The sequence below is a fragment of the Cupressus sempervirens genome, chromosome 3 (genome assembly GCF_028749045.1).
Source record: "Cupressus sempervirens isolate cs-2001-9-10 chromosome 3, ASM2874904v1, whole genome shotgun sequence".
NCBI classification, from domain to species: Eukaryota; Viridiplantae; Streptophyta; class Pinopsida; order Cupressales; family Cupressaceae; genus Cupressus; species Cupressus sempervirens.
Genome location: NC_143120.1, coordinates 1,074,867,406 through 1,074,893,027, shown reverse-complemented (window position 1 = coordinate 1,074,893,027; position 25,622 = coordinate 1,074,867,406).

The following is a 25,622-nucleotide window of genomic DNA, read 5'->3' as shown; positions in this document are numbered from 1 at the left end:
AATATCCAATAGTCTACAAAACATTGCTACTAATCATCAAGTATAAACATAAACTAGCCTAAAAGAGTTTGGCAATAAAATCAGAAAAGTTAACTAGGGGTAGGCACTACACCATGGTTGAAACTTTGACATTGATCTTGGTTTAGTTTCTTAGTATTCAGTACATTGATCATTTGTTGGATACTTCATGATATTTCTATGTTGCATTTGGAGTTGGCATGTATTGATTGGTTATAGGTGCTCATGGATACTTAGAGATAGTGGTGATGCCAATTTCTCTTGGATTAGAGAAGTATTTTTTGGGATAGTTATTTGGTTTTAGTAGAAACTCTAAGGGGCATTCACTTGATATGGACTTGAGAGGAGATTTTTCTTAGATGAGTCTTGATTTGAGACTTGGATATCTTGATAAGAATTCTCATTCCCCACTCTTGATCTACTTGGTGGTTTACTAATTGAGAGGCATAGTCCATTATTTCTCTCAGATGCATTATGTTTATATTTTTCTTTCATTGATATTGATCTTGAGCTATGGTACATGAGTTAGTTTTGGGGGGTCATTTGAGAATTGGTTTATCATTTGTTATCTCCATGTGCATATGGTGTTGTTATGCTAGTTGAGTTTGGGATGGTTTTATTGGGAATATTCCTTATATTAGGAATGGTTATTCCTTGAGTTAAGAATGGTTTATGAGTTTGATCTTCTTGTGAGAGGCTTACATCCATGATTAGTTATATGGTATGGTTTGGGTGTTGTTGTGGATTCCTGGTTTGGGTTTTATGGAGGATATCTTACTTGGCACAACTTACATCTAGAGGCATGTGTAGAAGGACATGATACAAGTTATGATTTGAATAGTTTCTCTTTGGTCTTGGTTATCTTCTTGGATATTCAATTTCATTTACATTGAATTTGAGATTGGTTAGCAATTTTGATCACTAGTTTGTCTTCATGTATGTCATGTGAGAGATGACATGGTTTTTCCTTTATCTATTTCCTTTGTTGGTATTGGAGAACTTGGGAGAGCATTGGATACTTGTTATGAGAGTTGTTCTTGCAAGTTATTGGTTTATGTATTGTGGATGTCCTTGATACTACATGGATTCACTTCTTTGAGATGTTGTGAGTGGATTGGTTATAGTTTTGACATTATCTTTTGCAGTGGGAGCTTCTTGGTGTATGTGTGGCAGGTATTGCTCTTGACACTTGTGATTGAAGATTACAAATTGGATATGTTGATGATGTGAGATTCACTTGGTATGCCTTTTGAGGTATGAATAGTTGGATGGCTTGGCACTTGTTGTGGGTGTTATTTCAGCTATGGATTTTGACAACTATGGATACATGTGATTACCTTTAGATCAAGGGTTTGTGCTTGACATTTTAGTTGGTATAGGATTTTATGATTCTTATGTGACAGGTTGGGTGACTTTCTCTTTGGATGGCTTCTATGTATGTCCAATGGTATTGGAATAATAGGGCATGGCTTCATTCATATTTGTGATGTTGGATACTGTAATTTTGTTTTGGGTACCAAGATGGACACATGGTGTACTCTGATCCATGATGGTGGATGTGTTTGGTGGGATTTTTTCTTTGTTCACTTATGTAGCTACGGATTGACCCTATGCAATGTATACAATAAGTGGGAGATTGTTGAGAATATATGTGTTGCACACATTGCATAACATTTTTATAGTTTTATATTTTATTATTTTATTTTATTATGTAATGTTGCACCTAGGAGCACCTAAATAGACATGAAAAATGTAGCGCTTGCTAATATATAAGAAACCATAAGGGTAGTTGTTGAATGAGAATGGAAAAAAAGGAAAAAGATAGTCGAGCAAGACAAAGTGTGACAGGTTACGCAAGGGAACATTTGTGAAGGCTGCAAGCATGGCATGAGATGTGTGGATTCATGCTTGTTCACATGGATCTCTTGGTTGTGGCCATGGCTTTGAAGGCTTCCATGGTTGTATTGCAATGGTATTTTGTACAATAATATATGATGATAGATGCTTTTGGAGGTTAGTTTTTCCCTCAATGAGGGTTGCCTAGGGTCTATATTTTATGTCACATTTTTATGGGTATGTTTTCTATTCATTTGCATATGGATTTTAATTGCTTATTTGTTTTAGATCCATAATGGGTTATTTAGAGATAGTAATACTTTTTGTTGCAAGTTTCCTTTCAGGGGTAGATTTATATATGTCATGCCCTTGGACCTCTATAAATGATAGGGATGAATGTATTTATCAATGCAAATTGGCTAAGGGTTTGTGGCATGCTATGGCCTTAGAAAATGGGTTTGGTTAATTCATTTGGTTTTTAATATGAATGCTCCCTTTGGCAAAGGCAAGAGTGACTCTAGGCATAGGCTATGGTTTTTTACCCTTCAAAGTGTTTTTTCACTCAAATCTTTATGCCAAGTATTTTACTTGTGTTGAGTTTCTCAATCATATTAATTTAGAACGTTGATAACTCTTTTTTAATTTTTTACAACATTTAATGACATTGTGCTAAAATTCTTGTTGAATAGAAACCATTGGACAACACCATTTGTCATTATTTGGTTAGGTTTGGTTCAAGTTTTTAGTAAAACCTTAAATCCATTGGAATCAAGCTATATGTTCTTACATTAGAAACCACGAAGCATAATTAAAATTTTCATTGTTATGCCTAGCTATGAATTATGTTTGTTGATAAGTGTTGATCATAAATTGTTTAAAGTGTTACCAATATTGTTTTATATTATTGATTATTTTTGTGTGTATATTATGAGTAAACTTGAAATATAATTTGATGTCAGATTATTGTGTTTTTGAATGTAAGATAAGTGCAGTTTTCCTTGTGAGCCCACCATAAGCATGAGGGAATTAAAAGTTTCTAGTTTTTCTTATGTTTATTTTGATTTTTTGCAGTTTTTAAATTTTTATATTGATTGTAAAATTCCTTATGAAATAAATGTGTAGTATATCATTTTGATTCTTGAAGATTCATTGGCCTTGGTTATTTTGAAATGGAACCCATGGTTGATTTATGCCTTAACCTTGGTAGTATGTGATATGGAATCATACCATTATTATCTGATTACAATAATTGGTTATTGCTCTCATTATATGATCTTCTTGGTAACATTGAGATTATTCTGGACATCAACTTTGAATTTGTTTGGAGTATTTTCTAGGTACATTATTGTGAGAGTGGCTTGCAATGGGGGTTAGAGCCCTACATGGATATTAGGTTAATTTGTCCTTGAATTGTAACAAAGTGTTAACATAATAAAAGTAAACTAGTTTGGGTTTATATATTAATCAAGATAATTGTGTTTCCTCACACATGGAAATGAGAAATCATGTGCAAACTATGAATGGGTTGGAGAAGGCATAGATACTTGGATTTTATTGAGCTGTAGAATTGGCTTTCTTTTCATCATTAAAGGTTAGAGTCCACATGAGTTCTTACCTTAGGTTTTAGGTCTAGATAAAGACTATCAAGGTAACCCATGATAGTCCAAGGCTATGTGACAACACTCTCTTACATTTTTCTTAGACATTAATTCAATTTTCCTTTGATATCTCACTGGTATTGTGTATGTATTGCATGTTGAATCCTTTATGTATCCTTTATGTTATGTTATAGTTTTTGTTGTGATGTTCATATTATGTGTTGTAACCTTGTCTTGGATTTTGTTGTGAGGTATAGATCATCTTGTGTCTATCTTGTAGATTAATGAGGTAGGACTCAAGGTTCCACATAGTTGGGTTGTAAATAGTTTTCTCCATTGAGATTTTGATATTGGTTCATGAGCTTTTGGATGGACTCTACATCTTTAATATTCTTCATTATAGTTCCATCCTTCATGTGGATAGATGGTTATTATTGTAAATTTGTATCTGATAATCTATTATGAATCTTTGCAATTGTAAATGTATACTTTCTAAAGATATGGGTGCATGTAAATGTAATAGTATCACATGTATCAAAGATTCATTGACATGTATACCTTGAGTTAGACAAATCACCATTAGTGTTAACTATCACCATATACGTATATGTTATTTTGTTATGGATTAGTAACATTTCTATTTGACATTTAACAAGAATAAGGTGTAATGATGTTATTCTTATACATTGTTTAATGATTTTTAAATTAATTTCTTATGTTATGTGTTTCTTAGTAGCAACATTGGGGAATCTTAGAGAACCTAGTGCAATGTTTTAATGTTAGCACTTATGCATGTTAATAATATATTTTATTATTGTATCATTTCATTTCATTGGTTTTTATTATATGTATCATAATGTCAAGTTGCAATCATTAGGGGAGAGGACCCAGTACTTGAACATGTTCCAATAGTTGTGATAAGAGTTTTTGACTTGATACCTACACTTATTGACTTAATGCCCAAGTTTTTCTTACAACATTGTACCAATAATTGTGACTTTAAAGTTGTTAATACAATGCTAACTACCCAAAATTGAATAAAATGCACCCTTAGTTATAAAAATTAACCAATGATGTGATGCCACATCAGCTATTCAACTATGGGTACCCTTTATGCATGACCATTGGTCTCACTTTTTTTGGGCTTGTTTTGGACTACTTGGAAAAAAGCATGCTGATGAGGAATCATAACTACTAACATGGTCTTGAAACCTTAGTTATAAGTAGGTGACTCACTAAGTAAGTTGTAAAAAAATGGGAGTGATTTGATATTTTTACGTAAATTTTTGATAAGCGTAAACTTGGGGGTGTTCAAGTATTGGGTCCTCTCCCCTATTATCAGTATGAAAATTTGTCATATTCTTCAACGATTAACTATTACCCTCTTGATTTCCAGGCCAAGGTGTTGCAATTTTGATATACTCAAGGTTAAATTTTAGCATGGTTTATGTTTAATGAAGGTCCAATGAGGGTGCAGGGTAAATTCAATCAAAGTATTGAATGGTTGATTATTTTGCTAATTGATTTTTAAGGAAAATTTTAATAAAATGTAGCGTTCATTTGTTTACATTGTTCTACATTATTCTAGGAGTTTTTAGATTATTCTTTTAATTAGATAATGTAAAGTTAAAAGTTGTATTATAGACACATTAATTAATTTAGCATACATTTTAATAAGAGAAAGTATATAAGATAAACTTTTAGAGATTACTAAAGTTAATAATAAAAAGATTTATGATCTATTTGAAATTTTAAAGATCCATAGAATTAATAAGAATTCTTTTAATAGTAAGTAACATCTTGAATTATTAATTTTTATATCAAAACAATTGCCATTAGTTTTGTAGTCTATCCACAAAATAAGAATTAAAACTCGGCAAATATGACACATAAAAAAAAAAAAAAAAAAATATATATATATATATATAACTATTTGGTTCAAAAGGCTTCATCATTGTTCCAATATCTAACACGTGGAAAGCATCCTCTCTAACCATAAACCTCAAAAGTGTTGCCTAGTTGTGCATTTTTTTCATAAAAGGTAAAATAAAATGGGCATGACTTATTTCTCCTCATTTTCTCTACTATAAGGTAAGATTTTTATTGTCTAACTTGGATTCATAGATGGAGACATGGAAATAATGAACATGCAAAGAAACTCTAAGCAGGGAAAAATTAGTGCAGAAATAAATCTAACTTAAAATGCATTTTATGATATGACTCATGAGGTATAAGGATACCCTCAATCTCATGATTCAATGCTATTTAAGCTTCTTCATCCACCCCAATTTAGTTTTTGTCACAACATCATTATTCCCAACTACATGCAAAATTGTAATGCTTTGCCACAAAGCATTTGCAACAATTTAGAGTTTCTGGCACAATATATTTGTTGCCAACTACATGTAGAATTTTAAAATGCTCTACCACAAGCCATTCATTGTTATCACCCACATAATTTCTATGGACACTGTAATGTTCTTTGTTTCTAACTATATTTGGACTTTCCTATACATACAAGTAAAAAAGCATGCAAATGTGAATTATATTCTAAAATGATTTTTTTAACACACAAAATTACCTCAATTATAAATAGCCTGTAGGAAAAACTATGACAATGAAGTCAAATGACAATGGATAAACTATCATGACCCACCTTGTGCAACTCCTATTTGGTAGGAAGTTGTTGACACCTTATGACTCTGTCAACTTGGTCAAAGCACGTTGATTAGTGACTATGAGTATTTGTTGTCTTTAGTTGTTTAATTTTGAAGTTTGGTTGAGGTGTTGTTCGACTATGTGGTTATGTGTCTTTGGTCTTCATGAACTTATTTGACTAGATTTATTTAACTATCTTTGTCATGCTAATCGACTATGTGACTCTAATCATATAACACTCTACTTACATGTTAAATGGATGCATGCTGATTTTGAACATCTTATTGTTTTTACTTGTGTGATGTTATTGATGTTAGATGTTTACATGATTGATTTTGTGACATTTTAAATTTTTGTTTAAATAGTTATTATTGATGATCTCAGAATTAGGATATATAATTTATTATGCATGAAAATTACGCATATAGAAGTAATATGATGAATGTTTAGAATTCATATTTAATATTTTAAATTTCAACGAAAAATATCATATTGGAAGTGTTAATCTATTTATCATTATGTTGGCAATATTGATGCTTTGCCTGTGTGAGTTTGTGAGTGTGTAGATATTGAAGGTGGAAGGGTGGTTGAGGTAGAGGAGTCTAGCTCTTTGGCAGGGTTGGCCTGGAAACTGTATGGTGTAGTCACACACACACACACACTTAATGTATTTTATTTAAAATAAGTCATTTGCTTGATTTCACATCTAGTTTAATTATATGGATTTATACATATATAGAGTAATGAACTAATTCATAGATTGTCTATTGTTTTGAAATATTATACTTTAGTTTTTAAAATAAATATTATGCTCCAATTTGAAATGGGAATTGTTAGTTGAGAAATTTATCGTTAATAAATATAACTAAAAGTGAATTTTTCATCCACATTCTTTAGTAGAGTTATTCTCCAAGATCATGGGAATGAAATTAAAAACTAACAAGTTGAATTAAATATCCATTATGATAATGGCTAGAGAAAAATAAATGATAGTTGGTAAAAGATGATTTATTTGAGAGGAAGGCAAGAACTATGAGTAATTTTAGGAGGAGGAAGTGTTATTTTAAGGGGAGAAGAATTTCATTGAGGTTACACTTTGTTTTGAAAAGAAAAGTTTTTCTTCTACAAACCACAAAAAAGAGGAGAGTCGGTGGTAAAGGAGGAGGGAGAAACATTTTTGGGGAAGGAAGCCACAAGAGAAAGGAGGACAAACCACAGAGGCAGGAGCTTGGGTGAAAGGAACCAATCTCTCAAGGTGGCTTTCAATGGAGCACAAATCTATTCAAGTTCCTCTCTATTTTCATCTTTTTGCGCATAGCTTATGTGAAAAAAAGAGTCTTTGAAAACATCTCAACAATTATTACCATGTTCCTTATATACTTATCGTAAAGCATTTGGTATCTTTGAAGTCAGTAGAATAAAATATATGGTGAAATGAACTTTAGAATATTTCTAGCTAGTTCATGCTTTGTTGTCTATTTTCCTTGTTTACTACAATATTCAAACATATCATCAAGTTTAGAAGGAAATAAAAATGTTATAAAATAGAACTAAACAACAACTATTATCCAAAAAAAAAAATTGGTGTTGCTTTAGGATGTACATGCTAGGAGTAGTTTGATGTGAATGGTAAGGAAGTAATTGTTATCTCATATTCTATTTTTGTTTGGCTTTTTATTAAAATAAGATGTGATTGCCACTCCATCAACATATGGAGAGTTTTATGTGCAAAATGAATTCTAAAGTAAAATTGATGTGCCTAGCAAATTGATGTTCCATTATTGTATCAAGCAATGAAGGCAGTGAATCCTTATGTTTAGTTAGACGTGACTAGTGGAGGTGGATACTACAAGGCTGGAAATACATTAGCCCATCTCTAGCTAGTCCATTTAGGGTGTAACTATTTCTCCTCTATAAACCAATGATTTATATGAAATTGGTGTCTGTTGTGATACAATGGTGTGAAAAAAAAAATGGAACTTAGTGTTTTGCTATGATGTTTGATAATAAATTAGGACTTATTAAATTTTTAGTTGAAGGTATAGGAAATTGAAATGTTGTTTTCTTTAGTTGACCTCTATTATCAATGGAGATTCTAGCCTTGTTCATATCTCTATTTGAAAATTTATGTTTGACAATTAACAATAGATCTAAGGTAGAAGTTAACTCTAAGAAACTTCATTTGTTTTTTTTTTCTTTCATATATATTGTTATCTTTCATTTCAAACTTTTATTTTAAATCAAAAAAACAACATATAAAGGATATAAATCTACCTAGATATGATTTATTTAGTAGATTTAAGAAAGGGACACAAGCCATAGGTAGAGAATGTAAATTTTAGGATCTAATCAAATCTTGTTGAGCAAGGTAGAAAGTGGGACATATAGTAGTTGCAAATCTAAAACTCATAGTAAATCTTACAAATGGAGAATCATGAGACTCTATCTACAATGCTCTCTCTATCTCAATCTACTTATATTCTTTTAAATAGTTGAATAGGGCTACAATTGTTTAGAAAACCAACAACAAATCATTACTCTTATTTTATTTTTATTTAACTTGTGTTCTGAAATCTTAATTTTACAATATGAAAGGGATAGCTAACAAACAATTAACAGAGCCATAATTTTCTTTCTATGATGCAGTGCAAGGCAAGAGAATCCCCAAATGAGATGTCCTAGCCCCCAGCTATGCAACCATACAGCGAAAACACAACAAACAAAGAGTAATAATGCAAAATCTAATACCAAATCATAATAATATATTCATAAAATATAACTGATTACATGCAATGTGTCGAGCTATAAGGCCTTCCTGGTTATGACCAAATACAAAGCAAGTAATAGTTCTACAAGACCCAATCCCACACCCTAGCTAGTCCAGATCCACACTCTGGTAGAAACCTCCAAGGAAGATCTCAACTTGTGCTTGCAAGCCCACCAAGCAATCTCCTTATTTTCCAAGACGCAACTACTAGCCCTTCTCAAAATTCTCTCTTCCAAGCTCCTCTACCTCTTCTTCATAGAAAAATAATGCCTAAAGACTTCCTCACAATCACTACTTATACCAATCTAAGCCACAAGTTGGCCCAGAACATAAATTAAATACAAATACATAAATTAAATGCCAAAGTCGGCCTCCTTCAACAATTAAATTCCCAAAATTGATGTCTTAGTAAAATTTCAATATCTCCTAGCTCTGGATGAACTAGAACTCGATCTTTGAACCATAGTTATAAATCTAGGCCCTCTTCTATCCCTAAACTTTTTGTCTTATAAATAATTGTATAAAATTAGATACATGACTTACAATAGGCACCAAATTCCTAAGAAAATTCAAGCTCCCGCAGACCATGCTGAGTAACCGAAGACCATGCCGAGTGACCAAAGACCATGCCGAGTCCCAAGACCATGCCAAGAAACCATAGACCATGTCAAGCTCTCAACACCATGTCAAGCTCCATAGACCATGCCAAGCTCCCAATGTATGCCGGGCACCAAATTCTTTCTTTAACCGAGTACCAGTCCAAGCATTTACCAAAGCAACTACCGAGCCTCCTCCCATGAACTCCAAATTAGCCACCAAGAAAAACCAAGATGCTCTTGCATTAGACTCCCTAGGTAAATAGAAAAGTGTATCCCACACTTTTATGCCCAAAGAAAGAGAAACAACCAACTTCATCTTCACCAAATGCTTCCACTCCAACAGGGATAAGAAAACCAATCTGCACATCATCCACATCCACATCATTCTGTTAAACACTAGAATCTCAACCATCCAATCAGCATGCTCACTCCTAGGAACAAACTAAACATGATGCTTCAACATCAAATCCTCATCTACAAAAATAACTAGTGAATCCACACCAACAACAAAAAACTCCATATCAGCCACAAAATCCACATTAGTAGCAACATGAAGATCTCCATCAACACATGCCAAACTCTCAACACCAACCATCTCATTACTTACAACAAGATGCTCTGCAACACACAACTCACCACCAAAAACAACCAAATCATCCAAGAGCAAGTGCTCTAAAATTTCCATGTCAAACTGATCCAACTAATCATGAAAACCAATGTCCATCCTAGCATCAACAAGGTTAGGAATATCTTCAGCAACAACATCTAGCTGTTCTGCAGGTTCTCTATCAGACTCCACAAACTGATCAACAAAACCAAACTCTTCCACCTTGACCTTCTTAGCTTGATCAGCCAATCTAGCATCCAACCAAGAAAACATCTTAGAAAAATTCCTCTCCACTATATCATGGAGTTTTTCAATCATCTTAGGGTCCAATCCTCTTAGAGCCATCTCCCAAGATCTTCAAAAACCCTCTGCAACAAATCCTTCACATTCTCCTTGTGACAACCTTGAATTTTTTTCAAGTTAGATCGCAACTTGCCACCTTGCATGAATAATCAAGAACCACATCACAAGTCTAGGATGATGGATTTGCAATCCCAAAATTCTCTACAATTATGCCTACACAAGATTAGTCATCCATCTTTGCATCCATCGACCCATCTGTAAGGCCTCTACAATTTCAAGCCAAAACACAATCCACCACCTCATAACCAAGAGATCTAGGACTCCAAAAAGAAAGTCCACCACCAAATCAAGATCAACTTATATCTACTTCTCCAACCCAAGTCTTGGTGCAAACTGCCTCAACTTCGATGATCTGTCCAAACACTCATGAATAACCTTTGCTCTGATACCACTTGATGTAGTGCAAGGCAGGAGAATCCCTAAAGGAGATGTCCTAGCCCCCAGCTATACAACCATACAGTGAAAACATAGCAAACAAGGAGTAATAATGCAAAATATAATACCAAATCATAATAATATATTCATAAAATATAACTGATTACATGCAATGTGTTGGGCTATAGGGCCTTCCTGGTTATGACCAAATACAAAGCAAGTAATAGTTTTGCAAGATCCCTCAAGATCCAATCCCACACCCTAACTAGTCCATATCCACACTCTAGTAGAAACCTCCAAGGAAGATCTCAACTTGTGCTCACAAGCCCACCAAGCAATCTCCTTGTTTTCCAAGCCGCAACTACTAGCCCTTCTCAAAATTCACTCTTCCAAGATCATCTACCTCTTCTTCATAGATGAATAATGCCTAAAGACTTCCCCAAAACCCCTACTTATACCAATCTAAGCCACAGGTTGGCCTAGAACACAAATTAAATACAAATACATAAATTAAATGGCAAAGTCAGCCTCCTACAACAATTAAATTCCCAAAATTGATGTCTTAGTAAAATTTCAATATCTCCTAGCTCTGGATGAACTAGAACTCGATCTTTGAACCATAGTTAGAAATCTACGCCATATTCTATCCCTCAATTTTTCATCCTATAACTCATTGTAAAAAATTAGATACATGACCTACAACAAGTGCCAAATTCCTAAGAAAAGTCAAGCTCCCCTAGACCATGCCAAGTAACTGAAGACCATGCCAAGTGACCAAAGACCATGCCAAGTCCCAAGACCATGCTGAGCAACCATAGACCATGCCAAGCTCCCAACACCATGCCAAGCTCCACAAACCATGCCAAGTTCCCAGTGTATGCCAAGCACCAAATTCCTTCTTTAACCGAGTACCAGTCCAAGCATTTATCAAAGCAACTACTGAGCCTCCTCCCATGAACTCCAAAGTAGCCACCAAGAAAAACCAAGATGCTCTTGCATCAGACTCCCTAGGTAAATAGAAAAGTGTGTCCCACACTTTGATGCCCAAAGAAAGAGAAACAACCAACTTCATCTTTATCAAATGCTTCCACTCCAACAGGGATAAGAAAACCAATCTGCACATCATCCACATCCACATCATTCTGTTAAACACTAGAATCTCAACCATCCAATCAGCATGCTCACTCCTAGGAACAAACTAAACATGATGCTTCAACATCAAATCCTCATCTACAACAACAACTAGTGAATCCACACCAACAACAACAAACTCCATATCAGCCACAAAATCCACATTAGTAGCAACATGAAGATCTCCATCAACACATGCCAAACTCTCAACACCAACCATCTCATTACTTACAACAAGATGCTCTGCAACACACAACTCACCACCAAAAACAACCAAATCATCCAAGAGCAAGTGCTCTAAAATTTCCATGTTAGATTGATCCAACTAATCATGAAAACCAATGTCCATCCTAGCATCAACAAGGTTAGGAATATCTTCAGCAACAACTTCTAGCTATTCTATAGGTTCTATATCAGACTCCACAAACTGATCAACAATACTAAACTCTGCCACCTTGACCTTCTTAGCTTGATCAGCCAATCTAGCATCCAACCAAGAAAACATCTTAGAAAAATTCCTCTCCACTATATCATGGAGTTTTGCAATCATGTTAGGGTCCAATCCTCTTAGAGCCATCTCCCAAGATCATAAAAAACCCTCTGCAACAAATCCTTCCCACGTTCCTTGTGAGAACCTTGAATTTTTTTCAAGTTAAATTGCAACCTACCACCTTGCATGGACAATAAATAACCACATCACAAGTCTAGGATGATGGATTTGCAATCCAAAAATTCTCTACGAGTATTCCTCAACAAGATAAGTCATCCATCTTTGCATCCATCGACCCATCTATAAGCGCTCTACAATTGCAAGCCAAAACCACAATCTACCACCTCACAACCAAGAGATCTATAAATCCAAAAAGAAAATCCACCACCAAATCAAGATCAACTCAGATCTACTTCTCCAACTCAAGTCCTGGTGCAAATTTCCTCAACTTCGGCGATTTGTCCAAACACTCAGGAACAACCTTTGCTCTGATACCACTTGACACAATGCAAGGCAGGAGAATCCCCAAAACCAAGATGCTCCTGCATCATTCTAGTATGAAAAATGAAATTTTAGGAGATTAGATAAAAGAAGCTCTTGGAAGACTCATGGTTTGATCTTAAAATGTTAAATTCTGATTCTTTGTAAATTAAAGATTTAGTAATAGATTTTCCATTAAGAGTTGATTTTTTTATCTTGAAGGATTGAAATTGCTAGAATTAATGTGTGGGATTGTAATTATCATCTTTACAGTGATTGAGTAGTAAGGTTGGGTGTTGAATGTGGATCCAAAGAGGAGAGTAGTTAAAAGGATATCAAATAATGATTTTGGTTATTCTTTTCTTATTGGCTACAAGTCTTTTACACTAAATTGGTTCATGATGCTTGGCCAAACTTTGTAAAACATATGACTGAAATGTATTGGTTATTTTACTTTTTTTTCCCTCTTCCACATCCTTTTGTATGTTTCTACTAGATATATGTGTAAGTATATTAGGCACAAAGGTTACACCAGATCCTTTCGATCCAATTGTGCCAAGTTGCTAGCCTTGCTAGGGTTGGGTAGTTCTTCTTAATCAGAGAACCTCGAGGAGCTAACCACTCCGTGGTTGGGTAGTAAAAGCACCTAGATCACTCTTTCATCTCATGATAGTAGATGGACAATGTTCTGATGGCTTAGAGATAGGACTAAATGTAGATGGACACTAAGGTTCGATGGCATGTTAATTTATATGTTTTATTTTATTATATGATTTACACCATATGATGTACTAATGCTATGCTTATGTTCGGCATGCAAGTCGACATAGTTTGTTACATAAGGTTGATGTGTTATATGTATATTTCAGTATCTTATGCTTTTGTAGTTCTAACATGTGGTCAGCTTGTATTAGAAACAAATGACATTAATTATGTCAAAAATTATGGTATTTATGATGACATGATTCATCTTTGTAACTCATTTGAATGTTGCTGTAAAATATATTCTACTTTGATGAAATGGAAATAAATGCCTATATATAGTTGACATATGACTTTTCAAATTTTAAATTCTACATTTTGGAATTGTTTGCATATGTGGTAAATGTTAGAGATTTTGGTTCTTACAGAAACATTTGGCAGCTATGCTATAGCGACAGAGCTATTTATAGATCAACTTTTTAAGTCAATAGAAATCTATTTTCCCAAGAAAAATCTGACCTTAGAAATAAGCCAAATCTATGATGGACTAGTTTTTACATTTGCTACAAATATATTTCTATAGTTTTAGACATGTAGTAGAATAACTAAGAATGGCATGTAACGTAGCCAAGTCACAATATGTGCATCTACTATTTGAAAGTATAATCTTTCCAACATTTGGTTTCATAGTCATGGGCATTTGTTTTTTCATATATTTCAATCCATGTTTATTCTTAGTTTTAGAAGGATCAGTTGTTTGAGTCATAAGTGAGCCTACTCAATGGGGTTTATTGGGCTATCAAAGAATGTCCTATGTTTCTATTTCATGGTTTCAAATTGATGCCATTTTCCCTTTAGAATTGGGTTTTAGTTTCTTAAGTTGGTTTACAGATCTCAAGGAAATGTATTGATGGGTTAAGGAGGACATAGAGCTTGAACTGAAGCTCTGCTGCTCACCCGTGAAGAGAAAAGGAGGATCTAGAGGGTGAATTGAAGGAAGAGAACATAGTAGCATATCTTGTACATGTCCATGATGGTGTATATTTCATTGTTTCTTTGACTTCTTCCATGCCACTTGTCCTATACACATCCATGAAGCATTGTTCCTATCGAGACTTTGGAATCTGCATCACTACTAAAACTAACTAAACTATTGTAAAAGACAAGTAGCATGGAAGAAGTCAAAGAAATAATGAAGTCTTACACTTTATTTCTTTGTTAGTACTAAAACTCTGAAAGAAAATGCTTTTTGGAATAAGATGATTCTTTGGGAATGCATAGGCTAAATCTATTTCAAATTGAAAACAACATTGAACAATGTTATCCTAACTTACTATTATTATATTTGATTGTCAGAAGGTTTGATATTTTTATGGTAAAAACTAACAATCCACTTACCATCATAAAGAATAATTAAAAACATTATTTTATACTTTTATTCTTTTTCCATTAGACTTTCTAATCTTTTAAAATATATCTCAAAACCTTTTGCATAATAAAAATGGTGGAAAGCCACCTCTATTTATTGCACTCTAAATGAGGGTGTTGTGGGATAATCAAAAATGGATTGAAAAGGTTTCACAGATAGAACTTCTAAAATTGTAGAATCAGGTCTACAATATGCTCAAAAATCTAGTCATGCTTAATTCACTCTCATTCACTTGGTCATTGCTCTTATAGAGAATTCTCATGGGCTACTAAAGCAAGCAATTTTTTATACTACTAGTGGAGATGAATCAGTAGAATCCATTAAGAAAGTCTTGGGCTAGTACCTGGAAAAGTTGTCGTCCAAAGAGTCTCCTCTTGTCGACAGTGTTGATGTAATCAAATGCATCGAGCGCACTCAATCAACACAGCAGAAGAAAGGAGACATCTGTCTGGGAGTGAATCATCTCATAGTTGAATTATTGGGGGATTCACAAGTTATCAACAACTTTATAGATACATATGTTATTTTATTATGGATAAGTAACATTAGTATTTGAGATTTAACAAGAATGAGGTGTAATGACATTATTCTTGTACATTGTTTCATTATTGTTTAATTAATTTACTTATATGATTATGTGTTTCTTAGTAGCAATGTTGCGGGATGTTAGAGGACCTAGTGTAATGTTTCCATGTTAGCACTTATGCATGTTATTGTACTTGTTGTAGGCAATGTACTATTGTATAAACTATGTCCGATTAGTGAATTAGTTTTGGACATATCAACCAATTATATGCAAGTATTTTTACCTCATTTCAATTTTTTTTAAATTTCAAATTTGTTATCAATGTAATATTATTAAAAAATATTTATCTCCATTATAATTGGTTTAATTCATTTGGTCTTATAGGACCCCTTTTCTTGGAGCTCCCATAATGGAAAGATTTTCAGAATGTATTATATTATTAATAAACTAATATGTGAAGAATGTATCTTCTATTATTATTTTTCCTATAAACATCAACATCGTGTCAATATTTCTTCTTTAAAATAGAACATCATTTTTTTTAATGTATATTTCATAGTCTCTTTTTAATTTATTTTTCTATATTCATATTTAAAAAAATCATAATTGAGAAATCGAAATACAAGAGCACTCTTAATTTAAAGTTTAATATTACAATTCAAAATTTAAAACAATACTATTTAAAATTTATTATTTTATTAATTGTTGATGAAAATAATAATTAACAAGTTATATATAACTTTTTCTTTAATATTTTAATACACATAGTGAATGGTAAGACAATGTTCAAAATATAAGTTAATTTCTATTATATTATTTTATATTATATATTATAATACTAAAATATTATATAGTACATAATTGAAAAGTAATAATTGTATTATATATCTATCTTTTTAGCTTTAATTTCTTATATATATTCATTATTATTATTATATATTTAATGATTGTTTCTATTACAAAACATTCTAACAAAAAGTACATGCCACTACATGACATTTATTAATATATTGTATCATTTCATTGTTTTTATCATGTGTATCATAATGTCAAGTTACAATCATTATTATCATTAAGAAAATTTGTCATATTCTTCAATGATTAACTATTACCCTCTTGATTTCCAAGGCTAGGGTGTTACATTTTAGATATACTTAGGGTTAAGTTTTAGCATAGTTTATGTTTAATGGGGGTCCAATGAGATTTCAAGCAAGTTAAATTCAATTAAAGTGTTGAATAATCGATTATTTTACTAATTGATTTTGTAAGAATTTTTTAAATAAAATGTACGGTTCACTTTTTTACATTGTTCTAGGACTTTTTAGCTTATTCTTATAATTAGATAATGTTAAATTAAAAATTGTATTATACACACATTAATTAATTTAGCATACATTTTAATAAGTAAAAAATATTAGATAAACTTTTAGAAATTACTAAAGTTAATAATAAAAATATTTGTTATTTATTTGAAATTTTAAAGATCCCTACAATTAACAAGAAATCTTTTAATACTAAATAACATCTTAAATTTTTAATTTTTATATCAAAAAATAATTACCATTAGTTTTATAATCCATCCACCAAATAACAATTAAAACTGAATAAATATGAGACAATTTTTTTTTTTTTTTTAAATAAATTATTTGGTTCAAACTTTCCAATATCTCATTTGGAAAGCCTCCTCTCTAATCATAGACCTTGAAAGTGTTGCCTAGTCATGCACTTTTGTCATAGAAGGTAAGACTAGCTATTGCACCTAAGGTTGCAATAAGGTCGCTGAAGATAAATATGTTATGTTATAATTTGAGTTAGAAATGGCATTAAAAAAAAATGGTTTTATTTAATTTAAGATAGAAAAAAATGGTATGATCTAATTTTGGTAAGAAAAGAAACTAACAAATAAAATTAGATTATACAATTGAAAACTATATAATTTTTTTCTATATAATTGAAGACTATATAAATGTGATTCTAAAAAACTAAAATTTAATTATATATAATTCTGGTATGAATTGACATTAACAAAATTAAATTTAATTCTATATAAGTGTGATCTATATGGAAACATATATAAATTACATATTAACATATTTTTTAGCTAAGAAGTACATGGGAAAATAGAAAAACAACATGAATTAATTTCATTAGTAAATATAAATTTATGGAACTTAATTAAGATATGTTAGTTTTTTTTTTTTTGAGAAATCAATAACATTTCTTTTTTTTTTTTGGCAAAAGTGGACAAGCCATTGAATATATATATTAGTTAAATAAATAAATCTTATTCAAAAGCTCAATTGGGAAAGAAGCAGGAAGAAAACCCAAAATCATTGCTATATACAATAGTTTATAACTTTAAAATTGACAAATAATACTCAATTCAAGGAATCATCATAATCAATATACTTGACTATAGCTAACAATTGAATGTGAAATACAATGAATTGAATAACATGAGGAAGCCTAATTTACTTGTCATAAATGAAAAGTATATATTAGGAAAATGTAGTACTAAAATATTCAGATATAGTGTGAATCTTAAATTTGTCTATGTTGGTTCCAATGTAATCTATTTGTAGTTTTCTTTTTAACCTATACACAACATTTATAAAAGGCAATAGAATTAGGTGATAGTGCTTCATATAAAGTATGGAAGAAAAATTATTATTACTTATCAAAAATTGAATTGATGTTCATATATAGTAGAAGTAAATGATGGTAATCTAAATGTAGATACCTAATTTATTATAATTCTGATGAATATGATGCCTTTGTAGAGAGTTGAAGTAAGTGTGCCTCCTCAGCTATGCAATAGTCAACACATGGATTTTTTTGCATACATGCATAACTACCAAATGAGAAATTGGGTCATATGTGCAAGGAAGAAAGCTCTTTGGCTCTTGAAATTTTTTTGAAAGTTATTCCTTGGTGATCAATGTTGCCAATGTCAATTGTGGCATGTTGCAATGTAAGTCGTTATGCCTTGTCTATTGTTAATGCCCATGCCATTTTAAGAGGAATTTGTTGACAAAATCCATGGCTCAATGGTGTTATTGGCTCATCCATTAGGTGATTTGGGTATCATGTGTTAGAGTAAATAATTAAGAATTATTTATTTATTCTATTTACTTAAGCTTACTTAGGTTAATGTATGCAATTAATAGGTTTAGTGATGAGTTGTTGACAACACAGGAGTTTGTTCCCTTCTAACATGTTCCACCTTTTTGTGGACATATGCTTAGTTGTCAACCTTATGTTCTACTACTTTCCATCTTGTTCTACAAGCTTCCTTGAGGCCTTTATATTCAGGTTCTCTCATTGTATCTCAAAAAAACATAACTCATAACTTATTCTAAATACATTTTTCTTGTTTGTAATATTTCTCTCTCAAGTCCATTTAGAGTTTTTCCAAGCTCCACCTCTTCCTTATTTGGTTTCCCTTTGACAAGTTATTTGCATGTTGGTGATCTTGGCACACTATGAAGTTATATTTTATCAACTCCTACATGGTATCAGTGCAGGGGAGACAGGAGGTGTAGCCATTATGCAATTGCCACTCATCTACCATGTGGTCCCTATCAAGTTAGCATTTTTCCACATGGCACTAAAACATGTCATGCCATGTGGCATCTTTTTTTTCTGCGACAACCCCCAGGCCATCAAATTTAAGCTAGGGATTTGCTGATTTCAACATGACATCACCAAAATATGCCACATGGTAGTGCCACATGGATGCCATGTGGAAATGTGTCACCCTGCATCAACACCCCTACTAGGCTCTCGAGGGTCCTTTTTGACCTACTTGAGGTTTTTTGGCCTTATCTTGAGCATACAGAGGTATTTTTTCAATTTGAAAGAAGCACTAGAAAGCTGGTTTTGTGACAAAGACATTGGTATAGGTATTTTCAAGTTTTGATGTAGTTTAGTTACTCATTTTTGTAGTTGAAGTCTAAAGTTCTATTTTTGACTCTGGCAAGCATATCTTTTGCATCCCATGTCTATTTTTTGAAAATGTTATATTTTTGGAAAGTTGGTTTTGTTATCTTCTCAAAAATGCTATAAATTTTCTTTGGATTCTACCCCATGCTATTTCTATCATGTTTTTGGCTTTTTTTCTCTATGGTGGATATCCTGAGTGTTCCATGTCTGAGGATCATTTTCATGGCATGGGATCTTTTGTATTAGCTTTTTTTTCTTTTCTAATCATTGTAGCTATCATTTGTAAGTATTTTTATGTACATGCACTAAGATAAAGTGTCACTCTTACATTTTAGATTCATGAACATTGTTTTGAGATAGTTGTACTTGCACTATTTTATAAAGCACCATGGTGGATAGTTGTTTATAGCTTTTGTGCCTTTTTTCTTTCCCCCCCATGTAGAGTTGGTGTGATTGTGTATTTATAGGTGTTTGTACCTCTTCAAATCTCTTATCATTCTTGGTTCTTTCTATAGAGGATATTGGCCCACCTTCTTAGTTTTCTGTCATCTCACCCTATCTACATTAGGGGGGGGGAGTTATTCTATTGTTCTAATGCATCCTTGGTTTGATGGTTTGATAGTGTGAACTATGTATTTAATGGTTGATCCTATATTCTAGGCAATTGCAGTGGTTAGCTACCTATGCATTTTGGTGACATGGATCATCTACCATATAGACATGCTTGGTTCATGCCTTCTTCTTCCATGGAGGTTCTTTAGATCAGCAATTTCATTTTGATGATAGAGTTTGTGGCTTCTTCATGCTTCAATGATGCTCTTCATGATCACTTTTTGTTCTTGTTTTATGGGACATTCCTTTAGTTGAAGGCTTCTTTAGTACTTCACTAGGTTCTTACCTCTTTTTGGGAGAGGATTTTTCCCATGTGGTTTTCTCTCTTTCCCCATTTTTAGAGGTTTCATTTCTTGAAATTGTACATGGGTACCTAACATGGCATTATTGTCGGGACCCATTTTCCATTTCATCTTAGTTTTTGTGAGCTTAAGGCATTCCCTTAAGTTGCACTTAAGAGGGGGTCTTAAATAATTAATTTTTAATAATTTATTCTATTTACTTAAGCTTACTTAGGTTAATGCATGTAGTTAATAGTTTTAGTGATGAGTTGTTGACAACATAGGAGTTTTTTCCCTTCTAGCATGTTCCACCTTTTTGTGGATGTATGCTTAGTTGTCAACCTTATCTTCTACTACTTTTCAACTTGTTCTAAAAGCTTCCTTGAGGCCTTTATATTCAGGCTCTCTCATTGTGTCTCAAAAAAACATAACTCATAACTCATTGCAAATACATTTTTCTTGTTTTCTATATTCTCTCTCTCAAGTCCATTTAGGGTTTTTCCAAGCTCCACCTCTTCTTTCTTTGGTTTCCCTTCGATAGGTTATTTGCATGTAGGTGATCTTGGTGCACTATGAAGTTGGATTTTATCAACTCCTACATTATGGTGGGCCTGTGTAGTTTCTAAAGTAGACAACAACAAAGAGTGAGAGTTGTGGTGGTTTCTTAGTAGTTGCATAAACAATTCTTTTTACTTGTCCAAGTGCACCATTAACAAGGCCTATTTCTACCCACAAATTGGAGACTAACATGACTTCTTGCCTAACACATAGAAGTATCTTCGACTCTAGTTTTTCATCAACATCATTTGAAATTTTAGAACCTCTAAGTTGTTTCGTAATGTAGAGGGAAACTAGCATTGTTGAAGATATTAACATTCATTTGTTATGTAACAACACCATTTCATTTGTGGAAAATAAATGTGTAGATTGTTAGAAACTGGATTATTTTTTAGAAGTTAGTGAGGAGCTTGATCTTGTCATTAGAAGCTTTTAGTTAGCAATCATTGGTGTTGTATTTTGTAAGTTTGACAAAAGCAATTGAAATCTTACTTGAGCATTATTTTCCCCATTTTGGCAAAAAAAAATTTGCAAAGTAATAACTGTGTTGAAGTTGCACCATAGGGTTCCCCCATAAGATGTTTAGGCATAAATTGGAATGTCTTTCAGTGGTGGTAATTGGCCCAAATCACCAAATAGAAGCACTAAACGACCTCCAAATGGCATGTTGTTTCGGCATGGAAATGCTTCATGCAATCATCTGTCAATTTTTTCTATTAGCTTTGGTCCTATGGAACTAATTTCATCAATTAGAACACATTAAATGAAGTGCATAGCTTATTGGAAAGAAGCAAGTGATTGACCTTGCATTGGTGTCATTTTTGTAATTGGAATTCAAAGTGTTGAATGAATTGTGGATGGTTGAACATTGAATGTTGCTACCCTGTTGGTGCAAGAAGAAGAAGTGGCGAAGGGTCATTTGGTGCTGATTTGATTACTATGTTTTTGGTGAATCTAATCAAGTGAGATTTTCCTATTCCTTCTATCCCTTGAATAATCATTTTTAGCAGAGTTTGCATTGTGGTTACTTGTGCATGGGAAGCAACTATATTATTTGCCATTTTTTTTCTCTAGTGATAGAGTGTTTTCCAAATTTTCATAAGTATCATGGGCTACATTAAATGTTTTCTGGTTGGAGTCAATGAAAGAAGTTGCTCTAACTTATTTAAAGGTATTGCTTTGAGATTCTCCCCAATCATGGTTGAGATCTATGCTGCATCGACCAAGCATGTTTATTTCATCAATGTGAATAGGCTCTCCTAGTTGTAATCTAGAAAGGGCCTACCATTCATCACGATTATCATCTTCCATTGCTTGTGTTTCCATATCTGGGCTTTTTGGAACATCTTCTTCTATTTTTGTTTCATTTGATCTGTGTACATGCCATGGACTATACATGGTCTTGAAGCTTTCCTAGTGTTGTATGATTTCTTCTTCTGAATTTCCTATATCTTGTGAATGTTTTTGAAAGGGTAGTACAACATTAGTTCTGTCCAACAAAATGTATAGAATGAGGTATCATTCCTAGCTAGGAGAGTGGTGAATCTTGGAGAAACTCAAACTATTTCCTTCTTATATCTTTGTTTCCATTGATTATTTTTGTGATTGGCTCTGTAAGACCAATTTCGAGTTGCATCAAGAAGTGACAATGTTTCTATGTGTGGTGGTTGAGACATCTATATGTCAATATGACTTGGAGATATTATTGTGGATGTGGGGGAAATGGAAATGTGGTCTACAATCTATTTATGGACAAAAAGTGAAACAAATGGCCTACTACAAATGGATAGGGGCAATTTGAGGATGACATGGGATGTTTCTTGAGCTCCAATGTCTCTTTCAACAAGTGAGTCAGTTAGCATTTTTCTAAATGCAATTGATGCTTGTCTATTTGATGCACAATTGGTAGATATATGAGATAAAATTGAATGATATGTTTCAGACTTGTGTTCTAATTTTGAGGAATACTTTTCTATATACATTGGAACTACATTTATTGATAGAATTGGTTGACAGTCTACATTGGCTCTCCAAATGGACAGAATTGATGGGTTGTGTAGGTTGAGGCAGTCATCATTTCTAGCAACATTGTATTTTGGGTGACCATTTTTTTTGTAAAAAGATGTTTGATTTGTCTTACATTGGTCAAGGGGCTTTGTATCAACAAACCATACTTGATTGCTTCTTTCGAAGACAAGTTTGTGATGTGCATTTAGTATGTCATTAGACATGATTGACAAGTTTAGTGTATTCATCAATAGGGTTTGTTGTCAAAATCTCTCTTGTTTGTTGTAAGCAAGGATCATCCATTGGTGAATGATGAATTACTTGATTCCTACTCTCAAATGTTTATGGGTTCCATGTAGAGACATACTTATCAATGTATTTGATTACATTTTCAGTAGATTATTGATTATTTCAGTCCAATTTGTCAAGATTTGGTGCATTAGGAAGCCAAATGAATCCATGGATATGTGTGGAACCTCTGTGGTGTCATTCATGCCTATAGGAAAATAAATTTAGTCCAAATATATAAATGGATATAAATACACATTGGTAAAGGTATCTTTCTATGTACCTATACCAAAAGTCCTTTGCCTGTAGAAGTTTTTCAAGAACCTCTTCCCAAAATGCAATGAATCTATGGTGCATGTAAAGTGTTGTAAGGTGAGGGTTTTCAATGATATTTTTTAGTCTCCTTTTAGCTATTGCATGTTGGCTTGAAGGAGTTGTTTTAGGCATGACATTTAGTAACTGCTACATTGAGGGTGAAGAATAGTGTTGGGAAACCAAGTTGGATAACCATATCAGATAGCTCCCCTCTTTTTTCATTCTAGAAAGGCTTTTTTCCTTGTATCTTGGATGTGAATCACATCAATTGATCTACAAGCTTGTCATTAGGTAGGTCCTTTAGTCTTTTCCATAGGGCAGAAATAGTTGGGGGCAATGAGTTAGCAAATTGTCATTGTACAAAAACTAATGTTGTTTCTTGTGTTCGATGTCACATGATTAGGTTTAGCAAAAAGTATCTGAACCATGGATGTTGCCAAAATATATTATCATTGAATCACATGAGGTGGAGTGCATATTCATGCATTTATAAATCCTTTATTCATTGTTTCTTGAAATCTATGTTGCCCACAAGAAAGAGTGTTGGAAAAGCCATTACAAATAAACCTTCAGTATTGTACTCATTAATGGGAAATAGAGAAATATGATAATGAAATTTCACCTATCTATACATCTCTATAAGGATAAGTGCACCAAGTTGTGGTGCCAAAAAGGTGACACATTTTTATTTTATTTTTCCAATTTTCAATAGCACGCATGCGCTATGGCTTAGGTAACCTGAGCCATAGTGTGTACGCACTTTATAAAAAACCAAAATATTATAAATGGGTTGCATACTCACAACCTATTTATTTTTCATCTATTTTCAATTTTTCCCTCCTCACAACACGTATGTGGATTGAGAGAATACAAGATTTTTTCCACCTGCCTTGCCAATATGCCTCCTCGCCATCAAAGTTCAAGACCACGAGCATGCCATATGTTATCTAACTTTATTTTTACATTGTTTTTTATTTTATTTTTATTTTTTTGTAGGTTTTTTTCAAATTTTCTTTAAATTTTTTTATTTATTTAGATTTCAATTGATTTGTTATCAGGAAATGTAAAAAATGAACAAAAAAATCCCCAAGAAGGTCAAAACCAAAACCCTCTACAACAAGAACAAAAAATTTCACAACCTAAACCAATTGCAAGACCTCCCCCTAGCACACAAGAAAACATTTTAAATGAAATAGAAAGAGGCAAAACTGAATTAGAAGCACTCATTGGTAGGTTGAAATCTTGTGGACAAACCAATCCAATGAGAGCTCAATTGGCATCCTCCCTCGAGTCCATTAAGACCCACATAGCTTCTATTAGTGGTCAGTTAGATGTTTGGCAGGTTAAGAGGGATGAACAAAAAAGATATTATGCAAATAAATTATCATATCAAGATGTTAAAAAAGAAGATATACCAAAAGGTAGGATTTGTGCATTATTTAGAAAGCTTGGTGAACAAGATACTGTTAGAGAGGGTACTAAATGGTTCCCAATCCATTGGTGCATACACGATGGTATTAGAAATAATTTTTGTGATAGATGGTGGATGATTTTTGATGCCCCTCCTTGCAATAATCATGAGGTCCCAATGTATTTCTTCAAGAAATTGTATTGTGAGTTTGTCCTTGGGGAGATCCTTGATTATTTTGATATATTAGACTCTCGAGGTAGAGGTGGGGGGTCATCATTTGAGAGGTTGGAGCATGTGATGACCCTAATATAGTTAGGGCACCTGTGGTCAAGCCACAGGGTGAGCATGTGACTATTCCTTCAGTTGTGAAGAAAAATGTAGAGGCCAGTGCTCTATGGACTATTAAAGCTTTGACGCAAACCCTCATTCATTGCATGAGTCCATTAGTTGAGGAGGAACCTTCTACATGTCATGGTCACATGTGCACATCATGTGGATCCTTATGCACATTTGGTAGTCATGCTAAAGATGGTGTAGATGATGGGTTAGTGACTGATCAGTTCTTGAATGAGACATTTGGCATTGACATAGGTAAATTACAATTATAATAAACTAATTTGATCACATTT